Source organism: Brienomyrus brachyistius, chromosome 5 (assembly GCF_023856365.1).
Source record: "Brienomyrus brachyistius isolate T26 chromosome 5, BBRACH_0.4, whole genome shotgun sequence".
In the NCBI taxonomy this organism is placed as follows: Eukaryota; Metazoa; Chordata; class Actinopteri; order Osteoglossiformes; family Mormyridae; genus Brienomyrus; species Brienomyrus brachyistius.
In genome coordinates, this window is record NC_064537.1 from 29,539,967 (window position 1) to 29,557,023 (window position 17,057).

The following is a 17,057-nucleotide window of genomic DNA, read 5'->3' on the forward strand; positions in this document are numbered from 1 at the left end:
GATGTGATGAGCTTAAAAACACTAATCTGGTTGAAGGGTGCCGTAAAGCCATAATCCAATGGGAGCAGGGACCAAGTAGTAAACCACATTCAACTGGATTGATGATTTATTAGTTAGTTTGCAGGTTTTTTTCATTACTTTTTATTTCCACAGCACACAAAAATGAAAGGCAATGCAAATCAAGAGTAGCCATTCAGTCAATTTTGTTCATTTGAATGCAAACCCAACAAATGTCACTATGAATCACACAGCAATGAGAAGACTTGAATTGGTTACTATATGCATATACATACTTATAACTGAATGTGACAAAAGTGAAAAGCTGTTGGAGTCCATCCTCCAAAACAACCCCTGATTCTGGGAAGAAACCAAACTGTTTACAGAAAAGCACACTTTGCTAAATGCCTGTGAAATTCCTTCCATTCGATACAAATAATGCATCTTCTCAAGCCTATCATTATATGATCAGGTGTGAAAAACACCAAATAGGAAAAATGGGATTCTAATAAAAAAAGTGCAAACACCTCAAACGTAGAGAGGCTTCTCATCAGACACCAAATCAAAAACACCACAAGTTAGCCACAAAACATTATATTTAAAGATGAAGCCGTGCTTTAGAAAAATATTAAATTAAATAAACCAACCTGATGTTATATTTGGATTGCATGAAGTTGATTATATGTATTACTCTGTATGCAACAAAAATGCACAAGTCAATTAATTGTCAATCAATCATAAATAATTTATAGGAAGAAAACGAATTTCCTCAAACGTTGAGGCTGGCTGCGTGACAATAAGATCATTGACTTAATGATAAAGATCATTAACACATAAACGTGCATGGATCTCCCGTACGACAAAATGTAACAAATAAAAAATAGGGAGAGATGTGAACTGAAAGCCAGAGAACACACAGATATCTGCAGAGTATGTCGATGGAAACATATCCCAGAATAACATGATTACTACAGTAATAACCAATACATAATGAGACATAAATGTGTTTTCATAGTCTCTCAGTTTGCTATTATAGCACCTGAAATAAACAACATAACAATGCTCCAGAAAAGTTTCTACTTGATGATTCTGTTATGTAACCAACATAAGTTGGCACTGCCAAGTACTCATTAGTACATATGGATGCAATTACACTGGCCAAAACTTTTTAAAATAAATATAAAACACCCACTTTCGGCAAAAAAGAAGCATGCATGAGCCGATAGCAATACAAACAAAGATCCTGGAAAACCAAATCTGTTATTCTCATCTTATTCTTAGCATCCTCAGCAGTCCCGACTGCTTTGTGTGGCACAATACAGTGGTTAGTTAGTTACCATAAATAGTAGTTAACTGTAATGATCATATTGCACAATAGTGTCCATTGTGTTACACACGTCCTTAAGTGTCCTGCTTCAAAGGGAAGGTTTACAGCTACTTTTTGACCCCATCTGACCGGACACACATCAGTTAAATCAGTCGAGCGGTCAGTGCTGTCACCTTGGGAACAATCCTGTCAGTTATGCTATGTCTTCGAGTCACCATATGCGATGTTCTGTCATAGATTTTCCCCCCGATTCAGAAGTACGTGAACCGATCCTACAGTCCTTTTACACTCTTTTTCCTGAGCAAAAAAACAACAGAACCTGTTTTAAAAACGCATAACAGATCATGTATGATGCATAAGATTCCTGAGTATTTTTCTTTGTTTTTATTAAACAACCAAAAAACGTGTCTTTAACTAAAGCTACTCACAGCTGAATTGTGATCTAAAAAGAGGATTTTATTTACAACTGAAATATAGCATTACAGGCTGGTCAAGCATTATTCGCGTGGGATGCTTTCAGTGGCGATCAAAATGGTTTGTTAGACTTAGTGTATCTTGGGATCACTGGCAGAAGGTATCATGGAAAGTCCCCGGTTCTCCCTGACCGGAGATGACCGCCATGTGCATCAAAAGCTTGTGGAATCTCATTGTGAGATTCACAGCTCCCTGCTGCTCACACAGACTGTGCTGGCCAAGGAGGCGCAGAGCACTGCTAACAAAGATGAAAATCCGCTAGACATCCCCTGTCCACCACAGGAGAGCACAAGCATGCTTTCTCCATGAAAATGGCAGCTTTAATATAAGATGCTCATTCATAGAAACAAATGTCTCTTTGTTACAAAACAACTGAATTAATAAAATTTAACTAAAATCATGAATATTACAAAAAACTAGAGTTTTATGTAGCAGGTAATCTCTTATTTTATGCATTATCACATAAACGTTAAGGTAAGGTTCAGAGGATAATATAAGGTGGGGTCGTATAAATAAAAATTTACATTAAGCTGAATTTAAGGACAGGCAGCAGCATGCTCCACAGAACAGCTCATAACTGTTTGTATTGTTGGCGAATTAGTGTTAAAGAAAAACTACCGTTACCCGTGTTGCGCACCTGCATGTGCCCAGAGGACTCATAAAACACAGATATTCACATATTCAGAGCCGTTTATACCTGATAACGCTTATTTTCAGTGCGACTGTACACGAGAGAGAGAGAGAGAGAGAGAGAGAGAGAGAGAGAGAGAGAGAGAGAGAGAAACTCTCCCCGGATCAGTAGGCAGATTCGGAAAGCTTCATCAAAGCGACGTTAGCAGAACAAAATAACAGAGATTCAAAGGCATTAAGTGGGGCGTGCCTGGAGCCCAGACGCAGCGCCGCCTCACTCGCCTCCGCATGCATCGTGTGGGTATGATGTATTCCCTGACACCAGCTGCTGCATGCGTGCTATAAAACTCTTCGTTCCCTCACTGCGGCTGCGCATCCCATCTGGCCCCGTGCCTGTGCACCCTCTGCAAATGCTGTATTACCTCGAGACTTATTAGGTAGCTGTATCGTCTTGGGCACTTATACCAAGATAACCATAATCTAGTCTTATCACTCACAGACAAAGGCTCTGGGTCCAAAAGGCCAATGCAATCTATCTCTGTCAGATGTGTTAAGAAAATTACCTGTCAAAAATATCATGGTTGAGATCCTGTGATTAAACAATATGTAACAAAAAATACCCAAAGGGTACTAAAAATAGCGAAAAAAAATACTAGATCAAGACAAAACCTTTGGGCTTCATGGTTTCATTTGAATTCATATTAAGCTGAATTTGTCATTTATAAACCAGATGTGTGTCCTTTGTATACATTTTCTTGAATACAAATGCACAGGTTGATTTTTTTTTTTTTCGTTCATTGATGACATACATATGAATGTGAATACACCATTATGTGAATTTATACCAAGCACTCTTTAAATACAGTTCTGGTTGTAAAGAGGGCCAACAGCCGGTGACTCAGAGAAGGGATTTCCCCACGGTAGTGCTAAAACACAGCTAATAACCCTTCTTCAACGAAGAGCAAGGTGACAAGCGGTGTCTCACTGCCTCTTTGACCACTGCAGCCTCTGAAAGATACTTGTAGCACTAATTCCTCACTTGTCACAATAGAAGAGTGCTTGATCTTAAGGTGCAAAGAAGGAATTTTAGGAAGCAAGGAATTTAAGCTTAGTACCCAAACGCCCTCTTAATACCTTGCCCTCTTTTTGTCCCTGTTCATAATCTCAGATGTTTTCAAATGTTGTTTCCACATTAAGGATTTCATGCCTAAACAAGACGACAACGACTGCAACAAAGCTCCTAAATCAGCGGAATAAAATATCGTATGCAAAAAAAAAATAACTTAAATAACAATTCTTGTTATAGTAGCTAAAATGCTATTGCTACTTCTGACTTGACAATATTTGCAGACTGATATGATTGACACAATGTTAATTATAAATTAATTATGTTAAATTGGGCAGTAATCCAGTGTATTGCCTTTCTGTACAAAGCATGTTTCTTCCAGTCAGCAGAAAATTTGTCTCAGTATCAGCACAGCACCACCGAGGTTTGGTCGGCTATTTAATCTTGCACTTCATGAAATTTTATCTGCCGCAGCATAAACAAATAAATGTTTAATTCCCGAAGGATCAAAAATGTAGACTGCTTAACATTTCTCAAACAGCCCATTCTGTGATATTTGAGAAATACCTCATTCTCAGAATATCGTGAAATCAGTCATCATCATCAGAAAGCAGCATTCATGGTCACCGTAGTACCTCAAGGGTCAAGCAGATCAGCAGCTACACTGAGAGGAAATTAGAGAAACCGAAAAAAAGGCCAGAGGTAAAATAAAAATAAAAAACTTAAAAATAATGAGAATAATAATGTCCTGGTCCATACATATTTCTGGCCATTTCTGATTCAATTGTTTTTTGTGTATTCTACATTTGTATTTAATTTTATTATAAAACATAATTGTTATTTGATATTTGGCAAGCTTGCCATATTAGTCTTACTAGGTGTGAAATTGTATACATTACCAAAATGAAAGTGTGTTTATTTCTTCATTTACTACATTTGAAAAATAGCTTGATTAACAGTAATACTATTTTATTTGCTTATACTTTTACTTTTTCCTCAGATACTTGTGTGTTGCTATCTCAGTCCCAACTAGTTATTTGTCCATTGACTGAAAAAGAAAAATTATTCAGAGACTATCTCAGTCTCTTGGTAGCTGCAGTCAAATGCAACAAATGTTCTTGGGCATAAGGATACTCGCCATTTATTTTAATTCAGATTTTCATTAAAGACTTATCTGCTTGATCGATGGAGCATGGCACTATTAATGTAAAAGCAGACAGGCAATAGGTTCTAACTCAGATGATATTTGTATCTAACGTTTATGGAATCTGTACAGAACCTGGGGAGATTAACTCCCAAGTGCATGCCTTATAAATACAAATTCACTCTGCCACATTGCAAGCTCTCTGCCCTCACGGAGAGCTATGTCACGCATTCACTACTTTTATTCCTAGAGATTAGATCGAGCACATGAATTTAGGAGTAGATATCTCTATTAGCATATCTCTGTTACTCAAATCATTGTTATTTCTGACCTATTGCAATGCCTCGCATTTAAATTAGTTTTGATATGTGAACAATCCAGGGGTCTAATGATTCACCAGGTTCTCCCACGTTCCAAACTGACTTCACCTCAGTTACATACTAAAACTATGCAACTATTTTGCTTTGAGTGGAACTGTGATGAATGTTCTGTGCTATATATATTTTTTTTCCAGAGATTACCTGCCAGTTTGTACATAAATGATATGGATTTAATGAGGTTTGAATATCAGATGATAAATTTACAGCTGAGAGCACCCAGGTGTTTGCTGTAATTCAGAGGTAAACTTGTAACAACAAAGACAACTTTTAAATTACTTAGATGCAACAACACATACAGGGTAAATACCCTGAACAGGCTTCAAGTACAGAAATGTTTCATAATAAATACCTATAATTACTGACAGCATTAGAACATTATATTATGAATTGGCTATTATTGTGAGGCTTTTTCCTCCTTCTTCTGTCATTGGCATTAGACTAGCTTGCTGTCCCCCTCCCATGAGCATTAAGACCAGCTCATTAAAGAGCTGGAATTGCTAGCAGTGTGTCTAATAATGAGGGTGGTGTGTCTCTTTGCACACTGGAAAAAAACAGTGAAACAGATTTTTAAGAAATGGTTTCCCTGTTGTTTAAGGGCACGTTTCAGATTAACAGTAAAATATATATTCTAATGTATAAAAATTTAATCTGATCATTAAACACTAAGTGGAAAATATGGGTTCCTGTAGAAAGTTGCTATTTAACAGTTTTTTAAATTTATGTGCCTTGTAGATATATTTAACACTCTGAGAAACATATTTAATATTTTCATGCCAGGGGGGTGGGGGGTGGCACATATGGTACAGTACTCTTTTCAAATGAATTTACTGATTTTGTTATAATTACAGTCTTGGTGCTCTATGGGGAATATTTGAATCATTACCACAGTTGCACAATTGAAATTATGCAATGTAGTTTTTGAATGGTTTCTTATGAAATCTTCTATAGTTTCCAATCAATAACCATTAATTGTATTAATAATGGTTAATAATGAATTAATAATTCATTTCTTTTATCAGATAAAACCTGCTGCTACATTATTGGCCGTTATGTAACACATATGACCAAAACATAATATGACTGTCATTGAAATTGCAACATTCATTTATTCAAGGCTTCTGTGTTAAGCTCAGGTCAGAAATGTCCATAACGCAAAAATGGCCCATATATTGCCAATATTAAGTGGGGGTGGTGTGCAGCTCAGCGTGTCAGGACACATGTCATTGAAAGGATCCCAGTTCGGGAACGTGGGTTTGCCACAGGGCCCTCGATCGTGGTCCTTAATCCCCAGCGGCTCCATACTCTGTGTCACTTTCCATAAACAGTGGTAAATAAAAGTTATAATTTGTGTAACATTCATAATATATCTGCGTGTTTGGGTGGAGATGCTGGAAGAAAACAACAGTATATTTTACTTAAGCTCTCTGCCTGTTTAGCTACGCCCGGCACAGAGCCTACCCCATGAAGCAAAGTTCACGCTGCACATTTACACACAGAATACACATTATTTCAAGACGCTACCAGTCAAAACGTTTTGCACAGCACAGGTTTTTTTTAGCCACCTTTTCATTTATTTCATAAACTGATTTTTTTTTATTCTTGTTAAACGTTGGAAAGATGAGCAAACAACTATAAATGAAAATCAAAATCGAAAAAGTCAAATAAAACAAGTTTCCTGTATAACATGGAAAGCGTATGTAACAGTGCTTGTCTGACATCCTATTGGCTGGTTGTGTGGTGATGACATAGTCAAATTCCCAGCTCTCCTGAATGCACTAGTTCCCTTTTTCATCATATGAAAGAGAGCAGCATTTAATGTCCTTTGCAGAAAGAATGTCTCTTCTCTGTTTCTAAATGCTAGAGGAGGTTACTTTGATGAACCAAAGATATGACATTTTCATGCTAATAAAGGTATTCAAATGATGAACATACTGCCAATGTATTTGTTAGCAAAAAATATAGTGTATTTTCAGTAAATGCTAAGCGAGTAACACGCAAATGTAGAAAACTCTCATTGGATGCTAAAGCTTTTGATTTGTAGTGTACGTGTCCACCTCAACCAAATGTTTACACACTGAGGAGTGAAGTTGGAGGCCTGAATATGGTGTAGATCATAAGATTCATTATTGCTGTGTCCTTTTTTCAGCGTATGGTATAAAACTGAAGTTACTTTACCATTCAGCCGATGTGCATACGCCCTGAAACATCTGACCGGCATGTACCTTTCACCCAGAGATTCCCCGTATACTAAACGTGAAGTTAATGTCCCTGCTTCCCCTGGCCTCTTCGTAACTGACAGTGGCACTGCCTCTTGGACTTGAATTTTCCTATTAATTCACTGTTGACCCTGGCCTGAACCGTGATGTCAGCTGAACCTTAATGTAGTACTTTTACTGAATAACAAGCTGATGTTGACAACATCATCTCTCACATGGCTAACGGCAGAAGTTAGCAAAATGATGCTCAACACTTCGCACAGTTTTGTCCTGTTTATGTTTCTCCGGGGAAACAAATCTGACTAGCAATTAATGTAATTATGCAAATAGTGAACTATGCAACTATGGAAATAATGACGTATTCCATAACAATATAATTTATCTCCAGAAATACATTCTGGTATTACCTTAAAAAGTAGCTATGACATACAGGAAGGATGGTCATTCTGGACTATTATCACAGGCCATGGTATGTGCTTGTGTTTGTAAATGTGTGCGCTTTGACAGACTGGCATCTCTTCCAGGGTATATTTTGCATCCTGCAGTTCCTGACATATGGTCCACGCTCATCACAACACTGGACCGAATAAGCAGTTACAGATAGGGATATGTTTAGCCAAAAAGCGTTGGAAAACTGTCACATACAGTGACAAAATTTGTAATTCAAGAGTGAGTCAAAATAAATCACATTAACACACGTGTTGCTCAAAAAGAGGGGGAAAAAAATCAATGAAATGTAAACAGATGTAAACAGAAACCAAGACTAAATTTAGTCATTTCAAACAGGAATAATTTACTCCAAATGTAACATTTTTTTGACAAATAAATGAAAGAAGAAAGGTATGTAATTTATTGAGAAGCTAAATTTGTGTCAACCTGCCATCTGTTTATGTGTCATTTATATTACTGAATTTCAATGCGAAAATTTGAAAACTGGGTAAAATCGTCAAGGTGTAAAATACATAGATACACACATAGTTACTGTTGGAAAAGATATTTTATATCTTCAGTAAGGAGACAAATTAATTGATAAAAAAAAATCCTCTGCAATTAGCGTACTGTACAAATAAAGCTAACCTGGCAGCACGTGGGACAATTTAATATTATTAACTAAATGTAACCAAATATCACATAAATATTATTCTTAAAGAGCCTTTAAGTCACAATTAATATAAAGTGTATGCATGGCCCACATCACTCTGGTGAAGAAAAGCACCAACATATGGCAAGTGGGTGTCTGTGCTATCGCATGGGGCTTAAATGTGTTCTATTCGTAAGGCCAGTTAATGAGAACAAATAAACAGGGACTGAACCTGCTGGGCTGTGCAGCCATACTGAAAAGCAGGAAGAGGAACGCTGCTCTGCCAGCAGCTGAGGAAAGGATTTCCTTAATAGAATCCATCCTGTATTGGGAGCAATATAATATGAGTGGGTGTAGAAACACATGACAAGTTGGAATAGGTTTTTTAAACTGCTCTTTTCTATGCTCTCGTCATCAGTCAAAACTTCCTAAATCAGAGCTAAATCCGCTTCTATCAATGCTAAAGTTGTCCTATTGTCTTTTTCCCTCACTTATAGTTCACCGGTTCCTGTAGCTATATCTTCCTTAATTTACTGAAGACAATCCCTCTCTTGTCTTATTGTTTATCCACTGCTGGAGGGTAGGAGGGCCATGAGGCAGGGGTATATCCAGGACAGGATGCCAATCTATGGCAGGGTACACGCACGCATACACTCATGCAAAGGGAGACTGAGAGACGCCAGTTCACCTAGCTGTATGGCTCAGGACTGCAGCAGGAAACGCCCATGACACGGGGAGAGCAGGTACTGGGCCGAGATCCAGCCATGTTACCCACTGAGAGACCATGCTTATAACTTGTAGCTTAACTTTTCACTAGACTGTACTTTTTTGACATTTGACTGTAGAAGCACGTTCTGCAATTTATTAAATTAAAGCGGATCAAGTGAATATGTATCATGCTTTTTGTAAGGTTTAAGTGCGACGCCAGCTATAGCGATACTCAATTTTAATTGGGTAATTGGATTCCCGATAGACGCATCAATAAACAAAACTGCATTGCCACAAGAGGTGACTGAATATCTACATAATAAGTATGTATTGTACATCTTTTTGAAAATACATTAGCTGTCATTGTTGATTCACCACTTGAAGGCTAAATGGAACAGATCTTATTTGAAAAAAGTGCTTCAAAAGTCAAACATTGGGGGTGGAGGTGGGCTGGGGTGGGCACTAATTGCTTTTTACAATAACCTTCTGAAACATTAAACCTATTTCTCATTTCTGAGGGGAGAAAATTAAAAAGAAAAAAAAAACAGAACCTAGCTTTAATACTGTATTTGGCTGTTGTTATGTTTAATGAATATATATTTTCACAGGACTGCCAAATTCTGAAGCCAAACTTAACAATAGAGCAATCATTCTCAGACTGTTATGCGCATTTCTCTCCAGCCTGGCATCCAGCATTACATATACTAAGAAGTTTGTTTCTGGCTGTTTACCAGAAAAAAGCGAAGAATGATTAAAAAAAAAAAGTCTTCAACATACAAAGCAGAAGGGCAATTAAATCCAATGAATGCATAGTCAATGGCAGTCAAGATATTTTTCTCATGTTTGAGTTCTTGTAGAAGGAAAAAACTGCTTAGCAAAATATCAAACAATCCAACAGCCCATAAGATCAATAATCATATGTTTTACAACAACTTGTCTTGAGGGATGACAAGGTCTACCTGGTTTGTAACATGTATAACTGAAGCCTTTTGTCTTTAAAATAAGGAATTGTTTTTTCTCCAGATTACAGTCAGTCTATGTTACTTTCAATGCAGCATATCCCATGTGGAAAGAAATAAGATAGTAATAATAACGACAACTTTAAAGGTTTTCATGAGTTTTACTTTAGCTGTCATCTGCAACAAATATGTATTCCTGTGTTTTTCAAGCAGCAAAACTCGCATCGAATACGGAATAGCAATTATAGTACCATGCAAATCCAAATTTTATATTTTTTATTAGATGGACATTATCAAAGTAATTTCTGTTATTTACCATTTGAAAGAGCACATAAGCAGAGCATAAGATTAGCTAGAGTCACAGTAAAAGGATGAGAATAAATGAGAACCAGCATGAGCATACACCCATCCAGACTACAATCTGAAACACCTGCATTAATATAGTGCAATCAATCCTGCAACCATTTTAATAAAATTACCTGTGTAGCCCTTAAAAATAGCCTCCTGTACCTTTAAGGACACGACAAGGGCAACTGAGCCCACAGTGCAATTACATATAGCTAATTGAAAAATGTTAATCTTGTCATATTAAGGAGCAGACAGGGTTAAATTGGTAAAATTGCAATTCATTGAGGGGCTTATCTCTTGTTGGAATGAACCAGATGATTAATCCATAATATTCTCTAGGGAATTACAGAATATCAGCAATTAAATTAACAACTACAAAGTTTATGCTTTAAGATTTCAAAAATAGAAGATAGAGGCTTCAGTTTTTCAGAAATTCAGGTTATTGCATTTCCCTCATTATATTGGTCAGTATCTTTAAGATACAGTTGCTCTGTTTATTAAATGTAGAATATATGTATAACAATGAAAGAAAACTGTACATATATACGAAAGAAATAAACAAGGCTTAACTATAATACAAAAGAACATGACAGTGAAGCAAAAATGTAGCTACTTTTCTCATTAAACATTCACAGCTCTATGGAGCCTTATAACAATGATCATTAACACATGACATTATCCACCCATATTCCAGTGGATCTACAGTATGGCAGGGACACGGTGAGCCTAAGTCACTTCCCAGGAAGCACTGGATATAAGGCAGGGGCCTGTCGCAGTGCACACGCTCACACACTGTGGCTAATTTAAAGTCACCAATTGATATTGAGACCTCATGTAAATTGTGAAACCTGGAAATGTATGGAACCTCATTTAGTACACAGGTAAGCAGGCCATCTTCCTGGCTGATACAATCAGATACGATTATGCATTGTATACATGTATTGATGCAATCACGCACACTATCAATCTTGCTGGCATTCTAAAGATCCAGAACTTTACTGGTCTTTTTGGTTTACAAGGCCAATGGTGTTAATACGGTGGACCTACCCCCAACCTGCCTGCCATTCCTGTAGGATCAGGCCAGCAAGGTAAAGGCACACTTCACAGCTCTCCAAACCCGGCTAATGGCAATGCTTTTTCACTGCTGTGAATTTAATTAGGTCATAATTCTGTCACTAGCTCTTAAAATATTTATTTTCTGAGAGTGCAGTTCCTTGATTTTAAAAATTAATATAAGGCGAATGAAGATATTTAATGGCTAAACTGGCAAATTATTAGAGATAAAAAGTGTTTGTATTTTTAATGAGTTGAAAAAGCACTTTGATATCAAAGAACAAAAGGCACATTTGCAATGTGCTGTTAATTGGATTTTAGAGTGTACTCTGCCATGTGCAAGACATCAAGGACCATTACAGCAGCAGTGGTCCTTAAATCGCAGTATTGACCAGGTAGTCTGGGGTGGAAGCCAGTTCCACCGTCTTAAGATAAACCAATTTTAACATGAATGTTACTATCAGTAGCAGTTTTCCCATTTTGTGTAGTGATGCGTATCCCTCTAGCTACAAGCCCAAAATGTGCCGGCAGCTCTCAGGCTGACCAGAGATACCACACAGTCCATCTTTACATGTGACCGGCTATTGAAACATTACATCAATATTTATTAGAACAGTGTACACTGATTTGTCATACATTACAGCCTCTATTTCATGAGTAGTTATTTAATTCATTGGGGGTAATTTATTTTTAGCTGCACTTAATTTTCCATAATAAAATGTTAAAAGTTATAAAGGAAAACAGTGTATACTGTAAGTATCAACATAGGCTATGCATTTTCCACTTTCCATTTTTAACACTGTCATACACATTTGATTCATTTGCATCATTACACTAAACACAGATCTCTCATTATTTAGGGAGAAAAACACGCTGTTAATTTTTCTTTTAAAAATGCTGTTCAGTAGTTTTCCCACACAGATTTCTGTATCATTTTGTATGAAAGCCAATGTTAATTGAGTCGTTTCTTTAATTCAGATACTTACATGTGTGTAACTGACCCATTCAATCTCCAATAAAATATACAAAAAGCACATCAAAAGAAATAAAATATAGAAAGGACTGAGTTATTTTAGTGGAAAAATCAAATAATAATTTTTCTGAATTTTTCATGTGTTTTTTTTTTTTGTGGGGGGGGGGGGGGGGGGATGTTAACCATAAGCATGCAAAATTCTTGTATGCCGTCCCGTTTACAGGGGTTTGTATGTGATGCAGTTACCAAATACCAGATAGTACAATGTAAAACAACACGAGAAGATAAATGATCTGAATATGTGAATTCATCAGCATGGTGATGAAATGCTTGCATCGGCATGTTAGAGCGATGACAGAAGCACCAAACGATTAAAGAGTGACAATCAAGTCAGCAGCTTCCCGTAATGTGTCAAGTGAGAATTCAAACCTTCATTACAAATAGCCATTTGCTAACACTTCTTCAACTTCATTTATACATACGGAAAAAATATATATTATATATGTATGAGAAGAAACAATGCATAAAAACAAAAGACTTTAACAAAACATGTTCATACATTTTTCAGAAACAATTGTCAGTATCTAAAGTTGCATCACTTGATAAAATGATCACTAGTACTTAACTCAGTAACATATTGAAAATTAGCAGCAGAATATTAACATTTTCCATGAGCTATGCAAGGCTCTCTGGAATAACTGCATACAATACTACCAGGTGCACTGATTCAACATAAGCGGTCATCCAAGGACCAATCGCTTAAAAAAAACTTGAAACCTTGTATCAAACATAGTGTGCTTACTATACCACTTAAATCAAATGATTCATTGGTCTATTTCATATATATTTTTTTAAAGATCACTATTCCTGGCCATGCTGGATGGTAAACATCTGTTCCATTTTTCAGTGAGATAGATGAATACCTATCATAGTGTATTGTGGTGTACCTCATCCATTTGGCGCGACCATTTACCCGGCTCACATCAAACTACTCCGGAGCCCCTCCCAGGAAGCACAGGCGAAATCCCAGATGGGATGTAGTATTATAAGACTTACAACAGGTACGATTGTTTTCTCTTGTTTCTATAATAACGCAGACACCCAAAGATTTGTGGGAATTGGCTTTAAAGTCTATATAATTTGTGCATTGTAATCATATGTGAATCCATTCAATTAGGAATTACATACAATGTAACAGCCTCGTGCCCATAGCTTCCGGGATAGGCTCCGGACCCCCCGCGACCCAGAAGGATAAGCGGTTTGGAAAATGGATGGGTGGATACAATGTAATATTTTATGTTGATACCTGACTTATTTTGTAAAATACATTTGAAGATTTAATAGTAACTTTTGATCACACCTTCTGTATATTAAAAATAAATCGAAATAAATCTAGGAAAATACTTTGTATATAAATGCTGTTCTGGTGCTCTGGGAGTGAAACAATTAACATAAAATCTTTAAAAAGAATTTTTCAATACTATAACATTTTAAAACACATGAGACCAACAACATATAATTAAAATTTATATTCTTTTACTATTATTATTGTGATTGTACTGTCTTGGACACTGGCTGACCCTCAGACCTTGACATTCTGGGGGGGGGGGGGGGGGGGGGGGGGGTGAAAAACAGACAGTGCCACACGTGACTCCCCTGACAATGCAAGAAGTTTTGGCAAATATGTATTATTTAGGGGAAGTACTCTGTTCCAGTTTTCCTAGTTGCCCCAATTCTGAGAGGAAACTCAAATCTCTCTCTCTCTCTCTCTCTCTCTCTCTCAGACACACACACACACACACACACGATCTGTTCTAAACCTCAAATTAGTCTAACTAATGTCAAGAGCAGAATCTTAGCAGATAATATTACCCTCCACAAACTCCCTTTTCTGACAAATTTTCCATTTTATTTTGCTTATTTTTAACCCGACTTAAACGGCAAACAGAGCGATGGCGTGGATCAACATGATACCCACTACGGCACTCTTTGAGGAGTATTTCCGAGCAGGCCGGCTGCGTGGACTTCAGAGAAGGGGAATTCAAGCACGGCGTAAGAAGTTTATTAACAATTCATTTCTGAACTCGTACTAAGATCAGATTATATTAATTATAATGACAGATTGAACAAGCTCAATGTCAGTATGTGACCGCTGGGCCAATTTAGTTTTACATCAAGGGTTTACTTCAAGTTTTGGCAATCAATTGATGATATACAGGAAGGAACAAAGTAACAACAACAAAAATATGTTTAATTGTACTGAATTCTCCTTGAATTGATGCCTTTTCGGCAGAATTACCATGAGTCGTTCATCTGGAAGTTTTATAAAGCGAGCTACATTAACAGATTCCCAGTTTTGAAAATGCTACATGCTTTACTCCAAGAGAAAAGTATGGGGTCTACTGTAAATATGTTGAAAATATTAATGACACTGCGACAATTAACAGAACTTGAAACACAATAACATTCCGACTCAATACTCAACTGCAGTTCAGATCAATGCCGGCCGTACATGCATACATACTTTTTATGCAATTGACCATTCATCAGTAGGACCTGAAAGATAGTCGCTAACATCAATGAAAATTCCATCACTTAGGAGACAGCTCAAGAGGGTGTATATAAACAAAAGGCATCATCAGTTTTTGTTTGAAACAGAACAGTCTAGACCAAGCCATACAATCAATGGCTGCCGTCTGGCTGCCACAGCCTCTGTTTAAATGAATCTATACGCAATTAAAAAATAATGTTGCTTAATTACATGACTTCATTAAAAGGCAGACCTGATTCTGCAATCTAGGCTGGTGAAAACACTTTATACATTGTTGAATTTGGAGCCATTCAGGGAGTGCAAAGCAGCACAAGAAACGATTATTATGAAGGTTCCACTGCTTAATGGCTACACGGAAATTTAAACAGCAGCTCTTAAACTCACAGGTGACGGCAAATGCACAAAAAGAGCAATATAGTGTATTTAAAGATAACGTATGTTGTAAATTAATACCTAAGTGCAGTACCTAATCCTTTTGGTTGATGTGCACTTCTTCATGCAAAGCAGTATTGATTTAAAAAGTCAATAAATGTTACATATTTTATTTTTAAATGCAAATTCAAACGTGAAAACATAAAGGTAACTAACAATTGATAGTCGATATGGTTATATGTTTCTCTGTACCATATATTTGAAAGAAATACAGACATGAACCGTCTGCTGCATTTTAAAAGTCACATTAATCAAAGGCAGCATCTACCTCCTTCCCCTTTAGCCTGATACCCCATAACTTATATATGAATGAGTAAGTGTTTATTTTGGCAAATAATTTTCATTTTACAATTGAACATGACCAAAGAAAATCAAAATACCTGCTACGTACGTAAAGCTGAAATTCCAACACTACTGACAAGCACAATATTATATTGCAGTAAGGATCACATTTAATTCTTAAAACAGTAGACGAGTACATTTATTGATATGTTACTTATATTTACCTTTTTTCATTTGAAACATGCCATTGTTGTCAGAATGAGATTAAATTATTTAATGTTTCATATTTAAAATATGTTGTGTATGTTGTCTTTGCTTTCAATAAAATATTAAAACAAAACTGTACTCACAAAACTGACCTGCCAGATTACGCCATTTAAATGAAATATGACAGCCTTAATGCATCTATTGTACATAATTCCCTGAGTATTACTAGCAACGATTTACAGGTAACAGCCAACAACTCAATGTAATGGAGAGCAGGAGGATTTCGGAATGAGCGTTGTGTGGATACTGTATTAATGTACAGAGCAAAGGCACGGCAAACCAGTTTCTAAACGCACTACTACAAATATAATCAGAGATCTTCACTGCAGTTTTGCCAAGTAAAAAACAATTGCACATGCCTTATCAATAATTTCACACAACAGCAAAATGTCAGCACATTACACATAACGTCGAACTTCAGTGAAATTTTATGTAAAAGATACACACACATACAGGTAAAACATAGAGGTACACTATTAAGGAACCTCATTGTAATGTTGTCTACGATGCAAGATTTTTGTATCCACAACTTATCCAAATCTTAAACTGAGCTAATGGACTCATTCAGATTTGCTGAAAGTGATTAGCCTTTATCTTCTGAGAACCCTCCCTGAGTCATCTGAGCAGTCTAAGTTTAATGCATGACCAATTAGCTTAAGCAAAGTGTTCTCAACTAAAAATGACAGAGATGACTGAAGTATAAGAACATAATAAGACTCCAGAAGGCCAATTCTGTTCTCAGAAATTCACAGAACAAGACATTTTCTGTAATTTTACCCTAGGGTTATCAGTCAATTAGTGCATAGTGCCATCTCTCCAATAACAGAACGTTTAAAACGAAACTTAAAATTACAAAAGCTTAGAAATTAGATAAGAAACACATGAAGTCAATTCTATGAACTCTTGGCCGATTAATTAATGACACATAGCTCAAACAGGATGCATGCTCTACCGCTAATTAGTATTAAATTTGTATTAAAGATAAAAAAGTATCATTTTATGGGAAGAAAGTAAAGTTAAAAACATTTAACAGCAAAGCCTCTTTACTTCAGGGTGTTTGGTTCTTTGATTTGAACTTATAGATCCAAGTCAGAGATTTTACAGCAACAAAGAAATACTGAAATTGTGACTAAACTTTATTTTCCACACTGAAATGCTCAAAAGAAGCA

General features: G+C 36.5%; 1 protein-coding gene across 18 annotated transcripts in view; it reads right to left on the bottom strand.

Annotated features, from left to right (window-relative positions):
• Nucleotides 1-17,057, bottom strand: part of LOC125741731 (RNA binding protein fox-1 homolog 1-like) — a 440,599-nt gene that overhangs the window by 120,315 nt on the left and 303,227 nt on the right. The gene's annotated exons all lie outside the window — the stretch shown is intronic.